Source organism: Diuraphis noxia, unplaced genomic scaffold, assembly GCF_037042655.1.
Source record: "Diuraphis noxia isolate RWA-SAM2 unplaced genomic scaffold, SU_Dnox_SAM2 contig0001, whole genome shotgun sequence".
NCBI lineage: Eukaryota > Metazoa > Arthropoda > Insecta > Hemiptera > Aphididae > Diuraphis > Diuraphis noxia.
In genome coordinates this window covers 6523385-6542380 of record NW_028301711.1, presented here as the reverse complement: position 1 = coordinate 6542380, position 18996 = coordinate 6523385, and the positions used below count along the sequence as shown (strand labels likewise).

At 28.4% G+C, this 18996-nt stretch overlaps 2 pseudogenes; one reads left to right on the top strand and one right to left on the bottom strand.

Annotated features, from left to right (window-relative positions):
* The first annotated feature begins 13280 nt into the window (after nucleotides 1–13280).
* On the top strand, nucleotides 13281–18251 carry LOC149059374 (uncharacterized; annotated as a pseudogene).
* LOC149059375 (uncharacterized) lies at nucleotides 15789–17489 on the bottom strand (annotated as a pseudogene).
* Nucleotides 18252–18996: the final 745 nt, after the last annotated feature.

Below are 18996 nucleotides of genomic sequence, written 5' to 3'. Positions count from 1 at the left end.
TATTTATATCAGCTCCTAGTATCTGGTCCAGGGTGTGCGAGTTCTAGGTGCCAACCGCGGTGACAGGAGCATCTAGTGCGATCATATTATATATAATAAATCTATATAGGACATCGCCACATCGGTACCTAATATAATATATATATATATATTATATACTTTTTTATATGTTACGTTAAAATGTTCTTTAGGTTTTAATCGCATTGCAATTTTTTGGAACTGGGTCTTATCAATTACCTACTGGAAATAGTAGATATAGTGCTGTATCTCAGCCTACTGTATCACGCAGCATTAGTGAAGTAACTAATGCACTTAATCGACCAACTATTTTTAATAGTTGGGTCAAATTTCCTAAAAATATCGAAGAATTAAGAAAGTTACGAAATGAGTATGTATAGGTATAAATCTATAGAATATAGTTAGGAATGGTATGGAAGTATAGACATAGTTATGGGTAAATTAAAATTGGAAGGTCGGAGCTTATACAGAATATTGCACAATAAATGTGTCAAACTTCATGAGATATTTATAAACCTCAAATGCAATAAAAAGAGCAAGGGCGGATACAAGGGGGACAATTCCTATGCCTCATTATTCCTATTAATTAATTGGTATATTTATAATTAATTAATATTCATGTAATCATATACGTATATATTATAGCCAGATTCCCCCCCCCCCCCGTTTAGGATTTCTGTATCCGCCCTTGAAGAGTTCTTATGATTTATGAGTTTATGACCATTATCGAATTCTCTATAATAATTTACATCATTTTACCAACTTTGCCATCGGTTTTGTACCTACCTATTTTAGTTTAGTACCATAATAGGTATGTTTTTATAAAATAGAATACATAACATTCCAATATATACTATATCCTCTTTGACTGAGTTCTGCCACTGATTATAATACACAGTTTGTGATACTCTTCACACACTACCTACTAATTAATATTTTTAATTTATTAGATTTTATATGAAAACAGGATTTCCTGGAGTATGTGGGTGCATAGATTGCACTCATATTGCTATTGTAGCTCCATCAGGAAATCTAGGAGCAGAACATAATTATCCTGAACATATTTATGTAAATAGGAAAAACTATCATTCAATAAATACACAATTAGTAAGACATTTAAATAGCATACATAATATATATATATATATATATATATATATATATATATATATATAGGTAATACAATGTGTCCCAGGGGGAAGTGACGCTTATAATAATATATTTTTTAAATTTAGAGTTTAATTGTAAACATATACAATATTATTGGTTGATAGTACAATAGAATAGTTTTAAAAATTAAATTATGTTCATAAGTTGAAAAAAATATAAATTGCTTTTATAAAAAACTTAATAAATAAAAATGTTTGATCCCCTCCCCACATTTCTCTATTATTTTTGGTGTACTTTCATATGTTGTTGGCCGGTCACTTTCCCCAGGATACAATGGATTTTAAAATTTAAATAAATATTGTGATCCAACTATAATATAATTGCTAATTAAAAACAGATTTGTGATGCCAATTTAAAAATATTAAGTGTGAATGCACTGTATCCTGGTAGTACAGATGACAGCCACATTTGGAACAATTGCAATGTACTACCGATAGTTCAAGAATTAAGCAGACGCAATGTTTCTATCTTTTGGGTATTAGTTCATTGTAAAATATAATAAATCTTGTACAATTTTTATATAGATATTTATATTTTATTACTTTATAAAAAAAATAGAAAATTGTATTGGATCTAATTGAAGGATGGTATATATTATATATAGGTGATTCTAGGTATGCACTTAGACCATGGCTATTAATATCATTCCAAAATCCAGTAAATGAAGAAGAAGAACTCTATAACACCAAACAAATGCGGGCTAGGAGTTTAATAGAAAGGTGCAATGGATTATTAAAGATGAGATTTAGGTATTTATACATCATTTGGTTTTATATGCCTTCATATATAACTATATCATATTTTATCTATATTACATCATTTAATAGGTGCTTATTGAAACACAGAGTGCTCCATTATGCACCTGAAAAAGCTACAGCAATAATAAATGCATGTGTGGTACTGCATAATATGTGCATAACATATAATGAACCTGACCCTGAACATTTGAATGATGGGGTAGAAATAGATTTTGGCATGTACAGACTGACAATGGAATGCCCCAGATAAATGTAAACAATGATTTAAACAACGGAAGAAGAGTGAGAGCAAGTGTTGTACAGCATTTTCAACATATTTAGTAATGCAATTAAATAATTTTTAATTATGAATTAATAATATATATTTATAATTTAATATAATTAATAAGTTAGTCATAAACTATAAATATTAATAGTAATTAATAAGCAGAAATTTTTATTTTTAAGAATTAATTTTGAAATATGATATTAGAAACAGTTAGTATAAGTTAGTATAAGAAAAAGATTTAATAAAAATAAGAATAATATAAAATAAAATTTAAAAAATCTGTTAGGTGTAGATACAACAACAACATTAAACCAAGTTATAGTATAAGAAAAAGAGAATGAAGGATTGATGAGAATGAATGTTTAAAGAGAATGAAGGATTACAGGAAAAGAACTCCATTACCATTATGCTAGAAAAAATAAATCAATTAAAAGATTAATACAATTTTGTAAAAATTAGTATTGGTATATGCTTTGGAAATAAATAAATATAAAATTGTTATTACTCTTTTCGTTATTGTGGTTTGTAAGAAGGCTATCTCTAATAGATTTCAAATAGCTATTTTGTTCAGCTAAAAGAGACAGTTTTTGGTCCCAATATTTTTGTTTTGCCAACAATTTTCGTTCTCCCAAGTCAGCCAATCTGTCACCAATCAAATTGCCTTCATCCAATCTAGCTGCAGCTGATGTGCGTTTATTCAGCCCGAAAAATTCAGTTTAGCACTAGCACGTTTTGCAGTACCACCCTTCAATTAGTAATTAGTAATTTTTTAAATTCAATTATTTCAAATATTTCTATTATCTATGCTTTTTTAATTGTAATCGTATTGAGTGCTGTGATTTTTAATATTTCTACTTTCCAGTGTCTTTAAAATGCCCAACGTGTGTTGTGTGCTGTATCATTTCATCGATTTCCTAAACATCTAATTCAGTAAGCACTTAAAGTTTATTTTTTCAACGTTTTTGAAAATTTATGCCATGTTTTTACCTATATTATTTGTAATATAATTGTATGGATTATAGTTTATAAATGGTGTAGCCTATGTGATTTACTATTCATGTTTTTTATATATCTGGTACATCTATATTAACCATTTACCTAAACTATTACTATAAAAGATTATTGTATCTAATATTATATACATCTAACTAATTATAGGAGTGATATTTGGCTTAAAAATTGTAAATTGAAAGATACAGATAGAATTGAACACAAAACCGTATGCTCTTGCCATTTCGATGCATCTTGCTATATTAGTAACACTAATAGGTTGTTGAAGAATGTGGTACCTACAATATTTCCTGGTAGAGCAGAAAATCTGATGCCTGAAATCGCTGAGATTTTAAATCAACCAGCAGAAAGTGCTCATGAGTTATCAATTTTTACTCCAATACAAGACACTGAACCATTAACTGCTGCAGCTATATTAATTTTCTCCTAACTAATACCTATCAATAACATTAATATGTTTGTATTAACAAAGCATTTCTAAAATAATTTCCATATCTAAGAAATTTGTATTATACCTTTTTGGTAAACTTTAAACATATTATTAAATTACATATAATGTAGTCTATTACTTATAAATTATGAATTATAAATTATAAATATAAGACTGTAAAAGAAAATGCTAAAATTTAAGTTCAAAGTTTATAATGTGAATTGTAATTGTAATATTTATAATAATATTTCACAATACTATTGTCCATATTTTAGCAGTTTTCAAAATAGTATAAAAACTAATAAATATGCTCTGTATTTTTAAATCTAATTTTCAAACTCTAAAATAGAATATCAATTAATAATTTAGTTGTTTATTTTAGATTTGATCTCTAGTCCACTTACTATTTTTAAACCAGTCAAATTATTTTCCGAAACACCATTTATGAATTCACCTTTGTACTCAGTAAGCTGTTCAACACCTATCTCATATAATTATAACTATAGCTCAGATTCTTTGATTTCAACACAAACTGAAAGAAGTTTGACCAAAAATACTCCGAGAAAAATCAAACTAAAAGGGACACTTGCAGAAATGAAATCAAAATTTAAAAGAACTGTAAGAGAGCGTGATAACCTTAAGTTAAGTAATGATAATTTACAGCAAAGACTTGATGCAACACGACATTATCAGACTTTGAAAATATGTGCGACACATTTTTACTGCTAAGTCAATATCTGATTTTGTCAAAAATCAAGATTGTTTATGTTCTACATCAAATAAAGGAAAGAGGTACACAGCAAAAAACAAGCAATTTGCTTTAATGATACATATTTATGGACCCAAGGCTTACAGATTCCTTAAAAAAACATGGGTTTACCTAGCGTCAGAATGTTACAAAGGATAACAAAAAATGGGAAATTGGCATTGGAATCAGTGATTTTGTTTTAAATGTACTGTCTTTGAAAGGACAAACTATGAATGTTAAAGGGAAGAAATGTGTTCTTTCTATGTGCCGACGAAATGTCATTAAAATCATTTCTATACTATAATTACACTAAAGATGAAATAATTGGATTACACGAAAAAGAGACTCATAAAGTATGCGACATTGCAAAAACGGTTTTGGTACTTATGATAAGAGGTTTACATGATTCTTGAAAACAGCTTTTAGGATATTCTTTTGTTGGTACATCCTTTTTCATTGAAAAATATAATTTTTAATTGTGTATTAAAATTAAGAAGTATTTTTTTCAATGTCAAAGTTATGATTTCAGATATGGGTGCAAATTTTAAGTCATTCTCTGGCAGTGTAGGTGTGACACCTGAACACCCTTATTTTAATGTTGGATCCCAAGGAGTTATTTATATGTTTGACCCTCCTCACTTGCTGAAATCGACAAGAAATAACTTTTATAAATACTGATTTGTATCTGATGACAATATTATTGAAAGCAAACATTTAAAGTTATTTTATGAAGCTGATAAACAACGCACTCACCGCCTGGCACCTAAATTAACAGACCTACATATTAACTCAGGCGCATTTAAAAAAATGAAGAATAAGTTTGATTCACAAATTTTTAGTAAAACTGTTTCCAGTGGTGTGTGTATCAGATAAATCTCTTTCAACCACATCGAAAGATACAATTATGTTCATAGATTCAATGGATAAGTTGTTCGATATCTTTAATTCAAGACCTACTTCAAAATCTACTAAATCCGACATTGAAGAGGAAGATGAGCCAACTGGCCAAAAACGTTTTTGTTATCCCTTAAAAGGTTATCTCTATCAAAAAAAATTCTTACTTTCTAAGCTCAATTTCTTCAAGAACCTGAAAATTCAGAAGTTTGATGTTGTAAAAAACGAATGGGTTGATGTTGTGAAGAGTTACATTATAAAATTTTTAAAAGGTTGGATGATTTCAATTGGTGGTCTTATACGCTTGCATAAAAATTTATGTTTAATTTATCATGATTTGAAGTTATTTACCAGAAAGTTAAATCAAGATTCCCTGGAAAATTTATTTGGCAAAATTCGTATTCAAAATGGTAATTGCATAAATCCAACAACTATACAGTTCCAATGTACTTTAAAAAAAATATTTAGTCTAAATTATTTTGAACACAATGATGGAGTAAATTGCATAAAAGATTTAGACAGTGTTTTAACCAATATAAGCAATACACCAGTAGAACAGTTGAAAATAATTTTTCAAATGAATAATTTAAGTGTTGATGATAGACATTATAGGTCTTTGACATTACCTGAAATAAATGCATTCATATACATATGTGGTTATTTAATTAGTAAATGCTTAAAAATTCATTCTTGTGATTTATGTTTGGAATACGCTCGATCTACAACAGAATTTTCCAGAGAACACTTTTTCACTTACTTAAAGACACATCAACAGGATTCAACTTCAATATTTTCTTCATTAATGACTCCAGATTCAAATTTTTTCCAGTATGTGTATGAGTTGGACTAAATATTCAATAATAACTTTCCAATTTTGTTGCCATTACCAAAAGTTGGAGAAAAAATAAAAAACTTGATGAGTATTCTATATTTTGAACATACTTGTCTTCAGTTTCCCAAATATCATTTGTTAAATTTATTCATTAGGTTTAGGATTTATACTACATTAACCAGAACCAACAGATCTTTTATAGGCCCTAAGCCTAAAAACAGAAAACTTTAAATGTTGTGTAATTTATGATGTATTTTTAATGTGATACTTGTGTTGACCAAACTTCTTAGTCTTTAAGATGATTTAATATTATTATTTATGTATCTTTTATTATTATGTATAAATAATTATGTTAAAAAGTCTATGTCTATTTTTGATATAATAAAATATTATTCATGATAAATTATCTAGGTGTTATAAATTAAAACATGCTTTTCTTTGTAAAGTAGTATGGGCTGCTGTGTATATTGATATTGTATGGTCATTTACATACTTAATCAACAAAAAATAATTATGCATTAAAAGGGTTGCATAAAAGGGTTAAAATATTTTTTGCTCCTACTAAAAGAAATAAATGCAACAAAAATTATATTTTATAATGTAAAAATTTTATTGTACATTCTTTCTTGATATCTCACTCAAACAAAATTTATTCAAATTATTTTGAATGACGGGAAGTTATAGAGATGGGTTTGATAATATCCTATGGTTGATGTTGTGAACACGGCGGTAGAACATGAACATGCACCTTATCAGTTTATCAAATTGGATGAACCATGAACTAAGATAATATGGACTGGAAACGACGATAAAATATGCGGTCAGGTTTTAATACTGACTTTTGTGGTGGGAGAAATTATGAAGCTGAAGCGCTATTTGTTGGAAAATACAATAATAAAACAAAAATGAACATGTAGAATATTGCAAATGACGAAATAACTTGTTAAAATCTGTATTAAATCTGGTCTAAGCTTGTCATGAAATTATAATAAAACACATTATGAAAGACTCATATTTTGTTCTTATTACTTATTAGTATACACTTGCATCTTAAATATAAGGTATTCATTTTTAAAAATGTCCTGAAAGTGCTGTATAATTAGTTGCAAAAGTTTAGTATTCCAAATGCATCTTTTTCTTCTTGGACAGAAATTATTAAAAAAATTAATGGATGTGATGCCAAAATTATTTGTGAAAAACATTTTCTCCCTAAAGATATAATAAAAACTTATGCTGGTGTTGAGGTATTGTACATAATATTATAACTGGAGTTAATATTAATTAAATATTAAAAATATACAGTTTAAAAAAACAGTTGGTAAAATTTAAGAGGACATCAGCACACTATTTGTTTCCTCACTCTGGGTTTGAGGGAAAAAAATATTGCACAGATATCCTCTTAACTATTATTTGAACTTTAATGTACGTACATAAGAAACAATTACAAACTAAAAAAGAAATACTTTACATAATTTAGGGTTTGGACTTTCCTCAAAAAGTGAAACCTAGCTTAGCGGAGGTGCAATTCCTCAAATTTTTAATATGGTTGAACATGGAATTTTTAATGCTGATGTAAATTAATGTAATACATTTTGGTAGGATACAATAAATATGTTAAAACCAACGAAAAATATAATTTAATAGCAATCTACACAAAGAGTTATTGAAGAAAGTCCTGAAAAAGTTGTTAAATGTAGGAAACAATTGTTGTGGCCAGTTCAAAACCACTCGGCATTGAATAGTATGAAGAAAGTTATTTACTTTTAACAATTAAAAAAAGTTACTTCAATTTTAACTAAACAATATAATTATGCAATGTTCATATAAATTGGTAATAGGTTTTGGATAAAACAACTGACTGTTCTTTTTTGGAAAATATTAAAAATAATATAACGCTGTCAAATGGTTGGTACCATTATATTAATACCGAAGTTCTGATATTTTTTTTGCACTAAACTCGATATGATGAATACTTTTGAAAAAATTGTTGTTGAAAAACAAATTGTCATAACCAAAGATCAATATGTAAGATGCTATATATATGACAATATATTTAGTGAAGAAGATATGCTATTGCCTAAGATATTGAAGTTTTCAAACCTGGAAATAGAAAAATTAATACATTTATCAGATGTAAAAGGTGTATGTACAGGTGGCCCGAGTGCATTGAATTATAAAGGTAAGAAATGTGTTGGTTTGAAAAGGAAGAACTAAGATGTAAAACAATATTTGTGTTGCGCTGACAAGTCCGTATGAGGGATGTTGTCAGACGCTCGGTCCTCAGAACCCTTGTGAGAAGGAATGTTTTTAAGGAATACACAATTATTGTGATTAATTGACAATAAAATATATTATATATTTCTTAAACATATATGGGAGACGGGGAACACCGCTAGGCTGGACGACGAACAGCAACGTCGTGGTATGGCTTGAGATGATGACCAAACTGAAGCTGCACATAGCACGTTCCAAATTGATGCCAATAATAATAATAATATAATAACGCGTTCCCGAGCCAGTGACTTAATACGTTAATAACGGCAAGAGCGGCCGTGAGCAATAACAAGTATAAAATACGTAAAAGCACTAAAAGCAAAGTGCATAAAACATGGCGACGGAACAGACGTAGAAATAAGTGAGAGCACACTTTTTCAAAAATAATAATAAAACAAACGGTCGAGCTGCACGGAGATCACGAGCGAACGCAACAACAACGCACATACACACACACACCGCAGCACGGTGGCGTCGGCAGACGCGTCGTTACCCGAACCAAGGTGACGAGCGCATCAGGCTGACCAACATTGCGGGTGGCTGAGCGTGGTCACCACTTGCCGCCAAACAGTGGCGGGTTTAAATGAACGAAAAGATCGAACAATATTTGATTGAATAAACATTTTTTTTTTTAAATATTTAGGTATTTAGGTAAAACATGGCATTAAAAATAAAAATGATATTTGGAGACATGAAAAATGTTTATATTTATTACACAATCCTAATGTAAAAAGGTTTACTTAGTGTGAATGGTTAAGTACAGGTTTTCGTGTAAAAAAATATGAAAAAACTATAAAAAATAGAGTACAGCGAATTAGTAGCACATTAACCCCAAATCGTAAAAAAACATTAATGATTTTAAAAAAAGGCTGAACATAATATACAAAAATCCAATTTAAGGTAACATTTTTACACACGCAAACATTGTAATTTGAACTTCAAAAATTTTTAAATCTATAAAGGTACAAAGAGAAAGTAGAAAAAATACGGGTTCAATTAGAAGGCTTACAATCTGAAATGAAAAAGATGTCTTCTCGTGCATAAAATGACATTTTAAATAATAATAATATAAATGAATCACAACAAACTTTAATCAGAGATATTTTAAACAGTTGTTCAGTAAAGCCAACTAACAGGCGGTATTCTGAAAATTGGATACTTCTTTGTACTTTGCTTCACATAAGGTATTATTATAAATTATGAGTTATAACATATATTAAAATTATACCAATAATTAGTAATATATTTATGTTTATCCAATAATTATTACTTAAAAGGTCATCATCAACATACATTTTTTAAGAGACCAAGATATCTTGCCCTTACCTTGTTCTCGCACAATTCGCAACTATTTAACAATGGTGAAATCAGATTGTGGCTTTGATGAAAAATTTTTCAAATTGTACAAAACTAAAATGAGTCTTTTAAGTGATACTGAAAAGCACGGCGTTCTCATTTTTGATGACATTTTTTTACGTGAGTGCATTGATTAAATATACATAGATAGCCCATAGCTATACGCAAAATGGAAACCCGTAAATTAGTACGGATTATGTGACAATAGATAGCGTTGGTAAATACTAAACTGTACACAATACACAAACCGGTAGAATAAAAATAAACCGCGATAAGAAGAATTCCAAGAATATAAATTAAATTGAATATTGTTATTTACTAAATCCACAGAATATTACATATATATTTAATCAATGCTAAATCTGAATGGCTAATCATAATGTTATTTTATTTTCGAATATTATGTTTTCTCATGGCACTACTATGATGATTGCTGAATAAAGTTAAGTTTAAAATGTTAATTTTAAGTAAAATAATTATTTTTTTCAAATAATAATTATTCAAAAGCAACTCAAGCACACTAAGGAACATTATTGATTTATTTTATATTTAATCAATGAGAATACACGCACCGTAGTTAATTTATTTTATATTTTATCAATGAGAATATAGGTACCATAGTTGATTTAGGATCTAGCAAAATATTTTTATTTTAAATAAAACAACTTTAAAACTTACATATCCATCTAAAATTATTGATAATAAATTTTAAAAAGGCTGTGATTTTACACTTTTACAAATTAACAAACATACATTATTTTATAACCAAAGATTAAAACAAAAGTAAACACAGGTTGGAACAGATCTAAAATATTAAAATTTAAGACAATAACAATTATAAATAAAAGTATTGTATAGATAATATAAATATAATTATTACATTTTATGTACTTAAGAGTTTAATGATAATCTATAAATAATAATAATTAAACACTAATAAAACATAAAAAAAGTAATTAAAAAATTACATTATAATAGGTAGGTAGTTAGGTACTTAATAATTATACACAAATTAGAGAAATGAGGATCAAACATTCTTTAAAATCTTAAGTTTAGCAACTGTTTGGTTTTTATTATTTTTAGACTTCCAATTAAAATCTCTAAGCAATTTACAGTTGATCAAATGTAAAATAATGAACTCTAGATGAGTTTGACACGCAGCAGAACGAATAGGGGTAGCCCTAAACGCAGACAAAACAAAATTAATGGAACTATTAGACATGGACACATCGCTAGATGTTTTAGAGACGTTACCATATGAAAAAAGTCGAACAATTTCAGTATCTAGGTACACTACTTAATACTATAAATGATTGGTCCTATGAGATCGGGTCGAGAATAACAAAAGCAGAGAGAGCGTTTTTCGCCTTGCTAAAGTTTTTTAAGTCTAAGTTATTTTCAAAACGAACAAAAATAAGACTATATACATCAATCATAAGACAGATACTAACATATGGTTGTGAAGTATGGACTATTACAAGTACCTATAACAGAACGACGACTAAAGACTTTTGAAAACAAAATATGGTGAAAGATATGCGGCCCGGTAAAAGACCCAAAGACAGGTCAGTGGCGTAGGAAGTTCAACCAAGAACTGAAGGAGGAATTAAAAATAGTATCAATAAATGGTTTCATAAAGAGTCAAAGGATACAATGGCTAGGACATGTCATGAGGCGGAATTCTGATGCAGTAACCAAAATGGTACTGAATTGGAAACCAGAAGGAAAAAGGCCACGGGGTCGTCCTCGGAAGAGATGGTTGGATGTTGTAGAAAAGGATTTGGAAGATCTTGGAGTGCAGGATTGGAGGGAGATTGTGCAGGATCGTGATAAGTGGAGTGATTTGGTGATGGCGGCGAAAACTCTTGGAGAGTTATGAAAGCCAGAAGAAGAAGAAGAAGAAGAAGAAGAAAATATTCATGGATGAATAAATATAATGTAAATTGTGATCAGGGGGTGTAACTCTATGCAGTGGAACTGATACACACGTTTACGACTCGCGGCATACCAACATATTTGTACAATCGGTTGTACTGAATATTTTTTGATTTTATTGTACCGACGACGTTGGCATATTCATTTTTCACTCATAACTCATAAGTCATAACAAACGTTAATTATGAAAAAAAAAAAAAAAAAAAAACTTAATATAGGAAGTTGAGTGTTATACATAACATATTATATGAAATAAATAGAATAATACTTTAATTTTTTATATTATTTAATACAATAGCAATTTGCAGTAAAAAAACAATCTGAATACAAACATTACAAACTTATCATGTTCATATGATCTATATAAATATAAATAATGTAGGTACTTACAAATGTAAAGAACACACAATTTTTTTCACAGCGTATGATTTTAAGTTTTTTACATAATATACAGTTATACTGATTTAAATGTAAAAAAAATCATCTGAAATATGAAATATCTAATATAATAAACTTAATTTTACATTATAAATAATATTACACTGAATATATGAAAATAGTTAAATCAAATTTGGACTACTTATAATTTTTGTAAACAGTCAATATAATATATAACAACACTATCTTCTCAATTAGTACGAGTCACGTGTTTTTGCTGCCAACTCATTGATCCTGACCTACTGTTAAAATAATCTTTAAAAGTTTCCCTCACTCGAAAAGCTTCATGTGTTGCATTTCCTCCAACTGCACCAAATTGTATCATGATCGTGTTCGTTTGAACGTCTGTTATGGGATCTCTGTCTATCGATTCCATAGGACACAACATTCGTTCTTCTCGTAACAGGTTATGGATAATACATGCGGCCATTATTAAATTGTCGACTGTGTCAGGCAGAATATTAATTGGCGTGAAAAATACATGAAATTATTGACACATTATGCCAAACGTATTTTCTGTGGTTCTTCGAGCGGTAATTAAAAATGGCTTTCTTTGGATCTAGTTTTGATTGGTTTCGGGGATAAGGCCTCATCATTGTCTCCATCAATTTAAATGTTTTGTCACCGACAAATACATGTGCAAAGACTACATCAGTGTTTGGTAAACATTTTGGTTCTGGAAATTTGAATTCTCCGGCTGATATTGATTTGCCCAAATTAGATTTAGGGAAAATTCCTGTATCGCCTTCTTACCATACGATCCTATGTTTACTACCAGAAACTTGTTATTCGCGTCAACTAAAGCCAATAACACAATTGAAAAAAATGACTTGTTATTAAAAAACAGCGATCCAGAGTTATCAGGGCAAACGATCTGTATGTGCTTCCCGTCTATGGCGCCACAGCAATTCGGAAAATTCCACATTTCATAGAAATCGTTGGCTACTTTCGACAAACTACATTGCGTTGGTTCAGGTATAGCTATATTTTTTAAACGATGACAAATAGCAACTAATACTTCCCTTATAATAGTACTTATCCAACTGTGAGATATTCGGAATTGAAAAGCAAGGGATCTATAACTTTCACCGGTTGCTAAAAATCTGTAAAATATAAATAATACACTAAAATTATTTTCAGTAAATGATTGAAAGACAAGATGGCGCACAATAAGAGATTCATATAAAAAAAATTTAAAGAAACGAATATTAGGTACCGGTTCAGCAGCTACAACAAAATCGAAGTACAATGACGATTCATCGAGTTTTTTAGATAACATCGAAAACGAAAAAAGGTAAAAAATTATAAGTCGTATATTATTATGTATTATATTATATTGAATTTTTAAACCTTAGATAAGGATTATAAAAATATTATGAATTTTTAACTACAAGGTATTACTTGTACTTACATTTTTTTTTTGAAAATAGAAAAAAATTAAAAAACGCAGTTTTAAAATCAATACATTTTATGTTTATGTGTTATTTAATTATTTTCAGAACTACATCGAACATTTCGGTAGAAAAAATAGCCTGCAATCACAGATTAAGTAAAACCAGATCGTACACTCCGGGATAGAACAATAGTTTTCCAAATAACAGTATCTGATTGGTGACTGCGCGTTGCAGTAGGACCAAGAGGAAGTAACGTAAATATTGTAGACAAAATATACAATAATATTGTACACAGATAAAAACAGTATTATATTCTTAATATTATTATGTATGTATTGTTTAAAAAAACACAAAATATGCAAACATTATAAGTACATGAAATATATATATAAAAAAGTACTGTTAGATTATAATTAGGCATAAATGCAGTTTATGTAATTGCTTGAAATATTTTCTTAAAAATGTATGTTTTTACTTGCTTAATTTTATGGTACTTTTATGTTATGGTCAAAAAACTTCCTAACTTTTTAGTTTGGAACTTTTGACCATAACATAAAAGTAACATAAAATTAAGCAAGTAAAGAGACACTTTTTCGGAAGTATTATAAAATTAATCATGAACACACATTTAGAAAAAACAATTAAAAAAATTGCCGGTAACTATACTGCATTAGTTCCTATAAATAAATTATTATACAAAAACTAAATTTAGACATAATATACTTATTTTAATATTGTGATGCGCTAATAATCCACTATTTTCAGTCAGCTCCAAATTGTGTAGACCATATTATTTATCCATATTGATACATAAAAACACAAAACAATGATAATTAATAATCAATAAATAATAATTATAAATGTTTTAATGTTGCCAATTTTCTATTTTTCTTAACCTTTTCAGAAACCATCTCTTTATTTAAAAATTTAACTGATGAAAAAATTCTGAATCTTATAAATAAATTTAAAAGATATTCTTTCTTAAAATTTTCACATGGATGAGAATAATAAACTGATAGCATGCTTAGTTTTAATTTTTCACCTACCTTATTTTCAGCTGCTAAAATAAGGAAACGATTAATAAAAACTGTTTCTAAACTGTTTATGTAGTTATAAAATTCTGAATGAGGCATCATTAGGTTTCCAAAAGTGGATTTTTCAGAATTTCCATAGGCTTTAAAATAAGAAAATAAAAAAGATAGCTCTACATTTTTTTGAAATTTTGCATAATTTATACAAATGTCACAAACATGTGTTTCCAAACATTTTTTAATCAAATATAGGTCAGTACATTTTGTTCAGGCAATTCCTAATCCCGATAATCAACAGATGCTACTGGTATTGAAGTTTTAAATTTAAATGGAGTTTTATCTGGAAACATAATATTTTGTACCTCGGTATTGGTAGGATCTGAAATTTCTGATAGAATGTCATCAAAATCTTGTAAGCAATTAGCATTGTCGGAATGTTTAAAATAATTCAAGCAAAATATGTTTTTAAATGAATAATAAAATTTTACAGGAGTTGGGTTGAAATTATTTCCTTGTTTCTGCCTAAAGGTACAAAACAAGTTCTCAAGACAATCTTGATTTATCCTATTTGTGAATAAAACATAATTTTGTCTGATATTTATAGAAGATAAGGATTGCTACAGTAAATTATTAAGCTAGCAATATAAACTAACCATCCTCTTATAAACTTCATTTTGTTAGTTACATTTTTATTATTTCTATCTAAAACTATTAAAGATGTAAAAAAATTTTCCATAAATAATAGGTGTGATTTTTGAAGTTGAGAATTTATAAATGGTCTATTATAATCTTTAGAATTAGGCCTTTTATAAGAATTAAAAATATCAAGTAATTTATCCATATTTTTAATAAATTCAATTGTAGGCCTTGAATCAGAAGGAAGTTTATTCAAGTCTAAATATGTTTCCAAGCCAGCTCCAACTGTGGCACTAAACAACTGGGCTGCCAGATATACACGCATCTTCTGGAATGCATTTGGATAAATATGTTGGTTAGTTAATTTGGAAGCTAACTTTAAGTTACAATTTCTATCTTACTTATAAAATGACACGACATATTTTTTGTCAATAATATTTTGGCCTACTTTGAATGTATGCTTAAAAAACATATTTCTAGTAGATTTTAAAAGGTGTGGTGGATCAAAAATATAAAAAATCTTTTTATTATTGATTTAAAAATATGGACGAGAAGGAGTAATATTAAGATTATTACTTAAGCCTACAAAATTTGATCACGTGTCTGTAATGAAAGCTTTAACATCTAATGGTGTACTTTGTAGTCTTATTAATGCTGTAAAAATTATGTCTTGTAAATCATACCCAGTACAAGTACTTGAAACTAAATAATAAGCTATAGGCAACTTCCAACTCACATTAATACCCCTACGCATTAATACCAGTGCATACTTTGCAGATTCATATGTCTTGCGACAGTTCGTTATATTGAATCCCATAATTTCATCTTTTTTTATCAAATAATAAATGACTTTTTATAGACATTTCGTCCGCACAAAGTATGCACTGTAATGCTTCTGCAGAATAATTTTTGGTTTTAAAGTTTATAAAAGAAAACAGGAAATCATTAAAACCGGGTTGCATTTCAAATTTTGAGGTAGCTCTCTTAAGTGTATCTGTACTAGGTAATGATAAAGTTGTTTTCATAAAGTTAGACACTCTGGGAACTAAAAAATAAATTGTTAAAGCAAATTGTTTTAGTGATTTTGAATATCTATAACCTGGTTTTTTCCTAGATTTACACATTAAATGAGACCTAACAATCAAAAGTAAAGTAGGAGATAAAAATTTTTGACATTGCTATAAAAAAACATCTATGGAATCATTTTCAGCTAATAATTTGTAATTTTTAAAATAAATTTGCAACAGTTTTTTCTTAACTCTTAATTTTTTCCTTCGCTTCTTTCAATTGTGTTCTTAAAACAACTTTCCTAGGTGTAGAATAGGATAAATGGTCTGGTGTCTGAGAAGATGAGTCGGAGGTAATACTTAAAGATAAGCCTAAAATGATAACAATACAAATCAATAATATATTTATAAAAGAAAAAAGGTTCGCCTGAATTATTAAAGTATTTTATTTTGAAAAAAAAAACTAAAAATAGGTTCCTACATATGTGTCTTAATATTACAAATCTATAATTCATTATTTAATTAACTTACTTGTACTAGTACACGGAATAGGACTTGAGCATGCGATTGGTGAAGAAAGATCATGTGATTCGTTTCTTGTCAAATCACTATTCGATTCTCTTTTAGCAAGAATTTCATCTAAAATTGGTGAGAATTAAATTATTAGTAAAGGGTACCCTTTTCTTCCAAAAACCAGCCAGTACTATCTACAGAATAAATATCATACCACTGAATAATGTAGGAACTGCAAAATCTGTCAACCTGTTTTTTTTATTGACATTAAGGAACATTTTGTCCTCAAAGAGTTGAGAGTTCACTACATATTCTAAGGTTCTGAACAAATGCATTTTTGTCGATATATTCAGGCAAACATTGCTCAATCCACTTAGAACGTCTAAAGAATAAAATAAAATAGGTATAGCAATGTAGGTAATGTTGAAATTTATATTATTAACTAGTAAAATGAATTATATACAATAAACATTTTTTTTACCTTTCTTAATTTTTTGGTATAGTGAAATAACTAACACCAACAGAGGTCCTCTACTTATTGTTGCAGTATTTCACTGCATATGAAGAGCCATGCCCTTTTTTGCTTCCATAATACTTAGGATAGCAAAACAGAATGTACAAAAACACCAAATCAACAAAATTGTTAAAAAAATTATAAGAAAGTTTTAATTTTTAATATTTAAATGCTTTAAACTTAAAACAGTTAAAAGTTAAAACTCACTTGTTACCATGTAATAACAAAACAAAATGTTATCACGAGAAATTCTTGATAACATACAGTTAAAAAATATTACCAATTCATTAAAAAAAAAGAAAATTTAATTTTTCTATCAATGGCACACTGATTTGAGAAGTACTATAATTTGTTGACATTTTTACGATTTCGAGAGTGTACTATCTGGTTTTACTTAATCTTTGTTGCAATGACAACACAAACTACTCAGAAATTGCCGTAAATGATAGTTTTGACCAAGCTGAAGAAATCGAGCCAGAGAAACAGTTACTTAAAATAAAAGTTCTGAACCATTATTAGATATGCCCATTGATGACAAACTACCGAATACAGAAATAAACCATAGTTTGATAGATTCATTTAGAAAACCGTGCGAAAAAAAACAACACGAAGAGCTCAAGATAAGATATTAGATGAAATTAAAAAAGGACGAGAGGAGCGATTGGTCGCGTTAAAAGAAATGAAACAACAAGAATCTATTGATCCAATTCAAACTTTTTTTAAAAAGTATGGCGTCAACGGTTTCAACATTTCCTCCAGAATCAGTTGTGGAAGCCAAAATGAGGATATTTAACATTGTTCCGAAATGGAATTACGCTTATTAAAAACAAAAGCTACTACGAGTACACCACCTGTAGAAACAATGACATCAACATCAACATTTTCATCGAATCTGCAAGTTCCTACAATACTTGCCGATGAATCTTCGTGTTCCATTACGATGTCAAGTGTTTCGGACATTTCAAATCCTACTCCATCTGCGAAATTCAATTTTTCTTATTTACAATATCTCAATGAATATTAGTTTTTTTTTTTTATTAAGCAAGTTTAAAAATTTTCATGTAGTTTTATTTTATTTTGAGAAAAAATTATTTTTTGATATTTTATAGTTTGAAAATTACCAGATTGGTACGAAGTTAGTATATATATTTTATTTTATTAAAATGAAATCTCCATATAACATTGGTGTAAATTTAAATATTTATTTTTTTTTGTTCCTTTATTTTAATTACTATTAACTCTCAGTGGTTAGGACTTAGGTTAGATATATTCCAAGTTCTAAATAGATAATATGTATTTATTTTTTATATGAATCATTCTAGTAAGAATAATATAATTGAAATGGAAAATTACTTAAATATTTATTGTCCCTTTCTTATTTTGATAAATATACCTATAGTACAATAATTTTACTTACCTTAGAGTGACGCTAAGTTTCTCTTCCGGTGATATTGGTTTCTTAATCCGATTACTTGGACGCCTTCTTATATCTTCTTTTAAAGCATTTAGCATATAATTAAATAATTCAAACGACACTAAAATATTCCCTGAATCTAGTTTCATTGTCAATTAGACGCCTTTGAATTAAAGTACTGAAACAACCCTCCCTGTTCCGTTGACTAAACATTTCATCATTTTCATTACGGAAATGATTCGCAAGTAGCAATAGTTCTTCATCTGCTTCATCCTCCAAAATATTATAAAGCATAACCACGTCCATTTTGATGTAATACTAAACATCAACTGACGACAATTTTCTAAACTCCAAA